The 9,214-nt window shown below is 36.4% G+C and overlaps 1 pseudogene; it reads right to left on the bottom strand.

The window, feature by feature from the left end:
- Positions 1-3,843: 3,843 nt before the first annotated feature.
- LOC100245972 (uncharacterized) overlaps positions 3,844-9,214 on the bottom strand; it is a 65,535-nt pseudogene continuing 60,164 nt past the window's right edge.

Consider the following 9,214-nt stretch of genomic DNA (forward strand, 5'->3'; position numbering starts at 1 on the left):
CCAAGAGGTGATTTCCACCCCTTATATAGTCTTTACAAAAGCAAAAGCTTGTGATTGGTTAGTTACAAGGATAAGAAAGGAAATTACATCACAAAATACAAAGGAAAATATCTAAAGTAGAGTCGGCAAAAGCAGAGCAAAATTCGCAACACGCATGGGTTATGCGAATTTTGAAGGTGTTATGCGAATTTCGCATAACTTGTGTTATGCGAAATTTTCGCATAACCTGGAGCAGTTGGCTTCCGAAGGCCATATCTTCCTCATTTCAACTCCAAATCGTACACGGTTTGAAGCGTTGGATTCTTGACTTCCAGAGCTTTGAAATGGTATATAGCATGTAAAAAATGGACTTCGGTAAGTGCTCCAAAAGTGCAAAAGAAGACTGCAGCTGCTGTCCTCTTTTCTTCTCTTCACTTTGCTTGCTTTTCCTCTTTGCTTCTCTTTGCATACTTTGAACGATTTTGGCAAAGGGCTATGGAGCTCCAAAGCTTGGTTCTTCATGAATTTGAGCTTCCAAAAGCTTTGCCATAACTTGTCCAAGTAGCTCCTCCATCATTTGGCATGCTTGAATTGATTCATAAGCTGATAAAAACATGTAAACTTGCCACAAAATGGTTAAAACCAATTACTAAGGACCTTAATGAATTAATTGGGTTAAATGAATATGATTACTACTCAAAGGTGCTTAAAACCATTATAATTAGGTCTACAAAATAGCACTTTTTGGTAGTAATCAATTGTAAAACACATAATTACTACTCACATTTTTTTCCCTTTATATAGAACTCGCCAAATAATTAGGATACAAGCGCCTTTTGAGTAACAAACAATTGTGTCCTTCTCAGCTTTCTTTTCCTTAGTACTACACGTCCTCTTCTTCTTCTTCCAGCTACGTCTACAATTCGGGTTTTTAAACCATTAAATTTAGAACCTGAAAACACCCCCTTACACCTCTTAAACAAAATATAAAATATAAAGAAAATACAAGGGTTATGAAGATTCCACTAAAATTCTCCGTGTGAAAGAACCGAAATTCTCCGTGTGACAAAATGCAGGGGTAAGGGGGAGAGAAAGCAAAAATTTATAAAATTTACATAAAATCTTCGAGAAGAAGAATCTAGCAGAAAAAATAACTGACTTGGACATCGGGAGAAATGAAGTCTAAGACTCGGATCTTGGCACCGACCTCGCCCACAATCCTGAGCTCGCGGTCCTTGAGGGAGACTTCTTTGATGAGGTCAAGACGTCGGCTTGGAGGAGGTTGGCCCGGTTCACGGCGATGGTGGTCTCCACCCACCTGTGAAGACGTCTTTGATCCCGGTTGATGGCGAAGGTGGTCTCCACCTAGCTGTGGAGACGTCTTTGATAAGGTCTGCGACGTCGGCCTCGAAGAGGTTGGCCCGGTTGAAGCCGACCGTGGTCTTCACCCAGCTGTGGAGAATCAGTGGAGAGAAAAACTGGAAAAGGGAGAGAAAACAAAGATGAGAGCGGGAAATGGGTGAGAGAATATAATGAAGTCGGCTATGGAGGAAGTCGACTATGGAGGATGAGTGAGGGTGGGGAAGAGCCACATAGCCAGCTATGGAGGGGAAGAGAGCAAATTATGGGGGAAAAAAGGGGGAAAAGGAGGAGAGATGGGGGAGAGAATGGGAGAAGGAGGTACCCGGTTTGAAATTTTTTTTTTTTTTCCTTTTCATTTAGATGACTGAGATTTAATCATTTTCATCCAATGGCTGAAAAAAAATGGAGGCATGGTACCGAAGGAGGTATTGTAGAATTTTCCTAATTAATAATAGGAATTTCTATTTTTGCTTTCTAATAAGTTTTTATTTTTAGACCTAATTTTCTTTAGAAATCTATCTCCTTTCAGGTGGCAATCTCTTATAGATATTTTAGGTATTAATATATAGTCAATAAATTAAATACCATTTACATCAATCATGTGTCAACTTCTCAAATTAGATTGAGGTTCTATCTCAATTCAACTAAGACCTCAATTTAATCAAAATCATACTAAAACCTTTTTTAAAAGTAATTCAAATTGGTAAAACTTAATACTTATTACTTAATAACTTAAATTGACTTTAAATTAAATTATATTTTAGTTGTTGATTTAAAATTTATTATTTAATTCTTACTTTAAATAATAAGGTTATTTGATAAAATTAAATTAAAACTTAACAAATGTGATAAATATTTTTTAGGTAACCTGATACTTTTTGGATATTTACAAAAAGATATCATTAATCAATCAGGTGATGTTGTGTACAAATAAGATCTTTGTACTTATATGCAACCTTATATTTGTACCCTTATTCAAAAGTCTAGATTCCACCATACACCTTCAATGGTCCAGATAAAAAATTCAATAGATACTGATTTTAACCTAAACTTGAAAACCTTCGACCTATCTTACTCTGAATATCTAATTGAGGGCTTCAATTCAAGCTCAATGTAACCTCATATTTCCAAATTCAAGTTAGACCGAGTCAAAGGGCTAGCTTTTTAATGAGCAAGTTGAGGCTTGTGAATTGAGTTAAATTCTACATATTCTACTTTTCACAATATTAAAAAATATATCAAATAAATAAGAATACATAGAATATAAATTATAAAGTCACAAACTAATTAAATTATGACTCCAATTTTCTAATCCTTGGCATGAAAATTAAGTTTTGGTTGAAAAAACTCAAACCAAAATAACCCTAATGTGAGAATTGGTTGCTCAACCTTAACCAAAGAAGTCTATTGAATTCAATGTTGCATTAAAACAAGAAAAGAAAGAGTGTTGATGAAGCAACGATGTCCAATCTACCAACTTGATATTCATAACTTTCATCGCAACAATTAAATTATCAATATCCTAACTTTCTAATATCAATTTTAAAAGGAATTCTCTATTTTGTTTGGAAGAAACCTAATGGAAAGGAAACTTGAGGCAAGGATAAAAAGAAAGCACACCTAGTACCCTTTGCTTCTTATAGAAGGGCTCCACTAGAAGCAAGACAATCCCTAAGAGGAAAACTTTTAGGGCATGTTTGGAACATTGAAATAGGGAATGAGAATTAGAAATCCATACTATTTCCTATTTATTATTGTGTTAGATTGCGAAATGAGAATTGAAATAAGAAATTCATTCTTATGAAGATCAAAACTCACTATAGTCAAAAATTTTATTCCTCTTTTCTACATGATATAGTGATCCACCTCCGTTCTCATCTTATTTCTACTCCTATTCTTATGTACCGAGCACACCTTAATGTTATAATAAATGAGAAACCAAAACCCACTCTTACTAGAATTTTGATTCATGTTTTCCACATAGTATAGTAATTTGCCTCCACTTCAATCTTATTTCCATTCTTATACTAGTGTAAAACAAATGCACTCTAAATGCAACTACAAGGCCTACTTTCCTATAGGCCAAACACTAGGACAAGAATCTTTGTCGTTTCCTAACCTACCAATTTAGATTATGTTTGGTTCTCGAAAGTTTTGACGAAAAATGTCAAGAAAAGAAAATAAGATGAAATAAAAAACAAAAAAAAAGATTAAAAATATATGTTTATTGTCAATAAATTATTTTTATATACTTTAAACACATTTTACTTATTTTAACTTTCTATATAAAGATTAAATAATTTGAAAATGCATAAAATTTTTAACTAATTTTAATTACATTTTATTTTCTTTTGTACAAATATAAGAAAATAATTTTTCTTAACATTTTTCTTCTTTCTCTCCTTACTACTTTCCATGAACCAAGCATAATATTAATAACTTTTATCAAGAGTTCAAACTAAATTTTCATAGAACCTAGAAGCTCCAAGCATATCCTCAATGATCACGAAAAGCATTTAGGTAATAATTGAAGAACATTCTTAAGTAGTAAACAAGCTTGCAGTTCCAAGTTTTGAAATCTTGTGACTTAAAATTCCAGGTTTATGTTGAAAATAACAAACTATGGAATTGCTCTCACCTCATGTTCATGTGAGATCGTTAGAGGTGATTGCTTGGAAACCAGTCTCTGTTCCGACCACAGCTCTAAATTAACTGTCCTGGTTCCCCAGTGAATGAGACACTTGTGGACTTCAGTGATATCAAACCAGTTCACTAGAGCCAGCCTGAGACATTTATCGACCAGCATCCATTCACCTGAAAATGAAAATCGTGAAGGAAATCATCAACTTCGGTTATGAAAATATATGAAGGGTGGCTGCTTTGAAAGTTTTGAAAATTTTGAAAGCTGATCCAGACTGGCCATCTTGGTTTAGTTCTATATTGCCAGCTGGTAATACCATGTTTGATCATAATGCTGAGTTTGGACAAGGATAGTGAGCATATAGAGTATGCAAATCTGGGGTTTGGTTCAGAATTTCATTAATGTTTTAAGAGCACAGTAAGGAAGCCAACTGAAAAGAGAAAATCAGCTAATTTCATTTTCACGGTGCAGCACCTTAAGATTTTTTTTGTAGTTAGAAAGCCTGGACTTCTTATCCCAACGACAGTGAATATTGTAAAGATGGATAAAAGGAATATTACCATTAGGCCGAAGATTCCCTTCATAAGACTGCTCACTGGCTTCAGGCCAAACTTCGTGCTTAGATCCATCGATGGAGACAAACAAGACAAAAGACTCCGTAGGGTGCAAGAGATTGAATATCGGGTGCACACGGAGGCAAACGAGCCTACAAGATGAACAAACCATAATAAAGCTGTTAGAATAGGGAATAAATTGTTGTAGGCATTTGTTACTGTAAATTAGCTGTATGTTTATACTTGTATTATTCCCATTGATGTGTTCTCCTATGTATAGGATATTAGGATTTTTTTTCCTTGTTTAGAGCTCTATAGGTCAACTAATGTATTCTATATATCTTGTAATATTTTTTTTTCCCAACAGATCAGTTTTTTATCGTTCTTTCACTAGTCTACATGGTATCAGAGCCGTTTAGGCTCTTGGGTTTACAGGCAGCCATGAGTGTTGCTCTGTTTAGGTGGAGTTAATAGCCACCATTTTGTGTCCTACTTCACGACCTTCATTGTCATTACCCTTACCATTTATTTCTCAATTCACAGCCTTCATTGCTGTTATTTTTTTCTCACCACCTAAGGAAATCTCCTTCTCATTCAGTTCCTCCTGTCATATTCTCCTTCAATCATGTCTGAAACACCTAAGCCCGCCAACACCACTTCTGCAGTAGCTTCTTTCAGCGCCCGGCATCCATACATTCTGAAAATCCTACCCTTCAAATCACCACGTCAAAACTGAATGGAAGGAACTTTATGGAGTGGTCCCAATCTGTAAAAATTTCTTTGAGAAGCAGAGGGAAATTCAAATACATTATTGGGACAGCAAGACCACAACTTGAAAGTGATCCTAAGTATGAGATTTGGGAGGCGCAAAACTCAATGATAATGTCTTGGCTACTAAACTCCATGCAACCTGAGATCAGAAAGACATATCTACTTCTTCCCACGGCTAGAGACATTTGGGAGGCTGTTAATAAGACCTATTCAAAGGTTGGTTTCACCTCCCAAATTTTTCAGATCAAGCCACAGATTATGAATACCAAGCAAGGGACTCCAAGTGTCACGGAGTACTATAACTCTCTGAAAGCTATTGATGGAGTTAGATCTCTACCAAAACATAGAGATGGAATCTGCTGCTGATTCAAAGAAGTTGAAGGACATGCTGGAAATGGAACGAGTCTTTCAATTTTTGTTGGGACTTAATCCTGAATTTGATCAAGCATGTGAAAAAATATTAGGAAAAGACCTTTTTCTTGATCTTGATGAAGCTTTTTCACACATCCATGGGGAGGAAAGTCGCAAAGAATTGATAGGCAACAAAACTGAAAATTGTGGAAGTCTTACAACAGAAAATTCTGCTCTAGCAGTGGCTAAACAAAATCAAAATGCAAGTGACAACAAGAAACCAGTGGACAAGGATAAAATGTAGTGTGACCATTGCAACAAACTAAGACACACAAGAGCCATGTGTTGGAAGCTACAAGGAAAGCCTTAAAACCTCAAACAAACTGGCAGCAAAGGAGGAAATCAGCCTACTAGATTGGGACAAGCCAATCACACAGCTATTGTTGAAGAAAGATCAGCACAGTTGGGATTCAACAAATCTGATCTTGAGAATCTGAAACACTTGTTGAATCAGTTGGAGGATTCTAATGCAAACCCCTCGTCAAATTCAGGTTCATGTTCCATGGCTCAATTAGGTACAAAGGCTTCAATTTCCTTCCAAAATAACTTCAATACCTTGATCATTGATTCAGGTGCTTCAAACCACATGACCAGCATGTATAATTTTTTTTCCAGCTACTTACCATGTTCAAGAAAACAAAAAATCAGGGTAGCTGATGGATCATTCTCCTCAGTTGTTGGTCAAGGATTTGTACACATTTCACCCTCCTTAACCTCACACTTTGTTCTTCATGTCCCAAATTTAAACTATAATCTATTGTCTATTGGAAAAATCTCAAAAGAGTTAAATTGTTCTATTGAATTCACCCCTACAGGTTGTTATTTTTAGGATCATTTGGGGAAGATGATTGGGCATGGTAAGTTGAAAGATGGACTTTTGATGAGAATCAACAAGCATTCAAGGATCCATTGCATGTTCCAATTGGGCCTATTACTAAAGCAAGATCTAAGAAGATCAAAGAAGCACTTAATGGGCTAATTCAAGATATTTGGGTTGATTCTAACGCAGGACATTCCAAGTTTGGCCCAAAGGAAGATAAAGGTGTAATAAATTTAATCCAAGCTATTGAGGGCTAATCTGGCTTGATTGGGTGTGATTTATGGCATGGATTAATGATTGATTGACTTTCCAGCTTCATATAAGTTATTTCCTATTCTAGAGCTTCTAAATTCAGGCCAAATCTACCTTAATTTTAGGCTTTTATTATTTAGAACGTTTTTTAGCTATTTTCCTATTTTGGATCTGCTAATTTCAGACCAAATCAACCTTTATTTAGGATTTTAATATTTAATACCTTTTTTAGTTTAGGGTTTTAATGTTTAGTAAGTTTTTTTCATGTCATATAAATAGCACGCACTCATTGTAATAGGGGATAATTTATATTGAATAAAAAATCAGAAAAGGTGAGGCTTAGCTCTTCTTTTGGTTCTTTAAAAATTGTGAACTTATCAAGTATTCTTCCTTGTGGCGTTCAAAATTTATACCTTCGGTTCATGATTCCATTGTAATCATTGGGTCAAAGTCTGTTACTTATACTTTTGGTTCGCATTTCACTTATAAATGTTAGGTCAGGGTTCTATCAAAAATCTATATTTTAGCTTTCTTGGGCAATTATTTCAATACTGTTTGTGGGGTCTCAAAGCGTGTCGATTGAGGTTCGCATCATTTGGTATGACTTTTGTGACATCCCACATCGGATAGGGGGGAAATTTCTTGGCGCTATATATGTAGAGACTTCTCTTAACCAAGTAGACGTGTTTTAAAGCCGTGAGGCCCCTCTTGGGCCCAAAGCGGACAATATCTACATGGTTGGGTGCGAGTCGTTATAAATGGTATCAGAGCTGATCCCCGACCCCGGTGTGGGGGTTTGTTTGGTCCCGTAAGGGGTGTTTGTCTGTTTGGCCCCACAATCCCGTGGGACACAATGAGGACGTTGTGTCTGCATGGGGGGGGGGTGGTGTTTGTAACATCCCACATCGAATAAGGGGGAAAGTTTCTAGCACTATATATGTAGAGACTTCTCTTAACCAAGTAGACGCGTTTTAAAGCCGTGAGGGCCCTCTTGGGCCCAAAACGGACAATATCTACATGGTTGGGTGCGGGTCGTTATAGCTTTGCTCTTCTTTTGGTTCTTCAAAAACTATGAACTTATCAAGGATTCTTCCTTATGGCGTTCAAAATTTATACCTTCGGTTCATGATTCCATTGTAATCATTGGGTCAAGGTCTGTTACTTATACTTTTGGTTCGCGTTTCACTTATAAACGTTGGGTCAGGATTCTATCAAAAATTTGTATTTTAGCTTTCTTGGGCAATTATTCCAATACTGTTTGTTGGGTCTCAAAGCGTGTCGATTGAGGTTCACATCATTTGGTATCAGAGCACAGGTTCTAAAATCAGTTTTCTATCCCTTTATCTTTTGTTTCCTGTTATCATCCTATCTTGTTCCTTTTGTGTTCTTTATTCCTCGTTCTTATTTTTTTGACGTGCACTAGGTTAAAATCGTGCACCAAGCTCCAAAAAAAAAAGGAAAAAAAAACAACTTTAGAAAAGAAATAGAAAACAGCAATATATATATATATTGAGTGTAGTTTCAATTCTCTCAAATCAAAATATTATTTTCCTTTGTCCTCTTCCTTTGATTTTGTGTTTCTGTCATATTTTCTTACCATTGGTATTAGTTTAGATACTACAAAGTTGAATTTCTTGATCAAGTTTATTAATTTAAGCAGAACTAAAAAGGGGAAGCTATGAGTGGAAAAAGGCAAGAGAATGCGAGACTAATATCGGGAAAAAGTCAATTTAAGAGTGAAACACGAGTGTGAGTGCAAACACGTGAGGGAGTGTTGTGAGGAATTATTTCTAACATTTTTTTTGTAGTTTCAAAAATATGTCTTCCAGGGGCGAAACATCAAATAAGGAGAGGAGAAGTCATCCCTCATGTTGCAGGCTATGCAACAACAATTTGAACGCATGAACGTGGTGTTTAATGATATTCGGGATCGGATGGATAGGCAAGACGCTGTTATCGCTTCTTTGTGAGAGGAGCGTACCCAAAGAGCCCCTAATGCTAGAAGGCAAGGAAGGCGTGCGCGCGTTGATGATTTCGATGACTACCATGAGGATGAGTTTGAAGATGAAGAGGATCAAGCTTCATTGAACCATGAGGGCAGGTTTGCGCCAAGGGGCGAAAGGCGTGGTAGAGGTTTCCAAAGAGCTCCAAAATGACAAGATGGGACCGATAGAAACCTAGGAAACATCAAAATGAAGATACCATCATTCCAAGGGAAAAATGATCCAGAAGTGTATTTGGAGTGGGAGAAGAAGGTGGAGTTCATCTTTGAGTGTCATAACTACTCCGAGGAGAAGAAGGTAAAACTAGCTGTGATTGAGTTTACTGACTATGCTATTATATGGTGGGATCAACTTGTGATGAACAGAAGAAGAAACTATAAGAGGCCTATTGAGACATGGGAGGAAATGAAAGCCACCATGA

This window comes from Vitis vinifera, chromosome 2, assembly GCF_030704535.1.
Source record: "Vitis vinifera cultivar Pinot Noir 40024 chromosome 2, ASM3070453v1".
Taxonomy (NCBI): Eukaryota; Viridiplantae; Streptophyta; class Magnoliopsida; order Vitales; family Vitaceae; genus Vitis; species Vitis vinifera.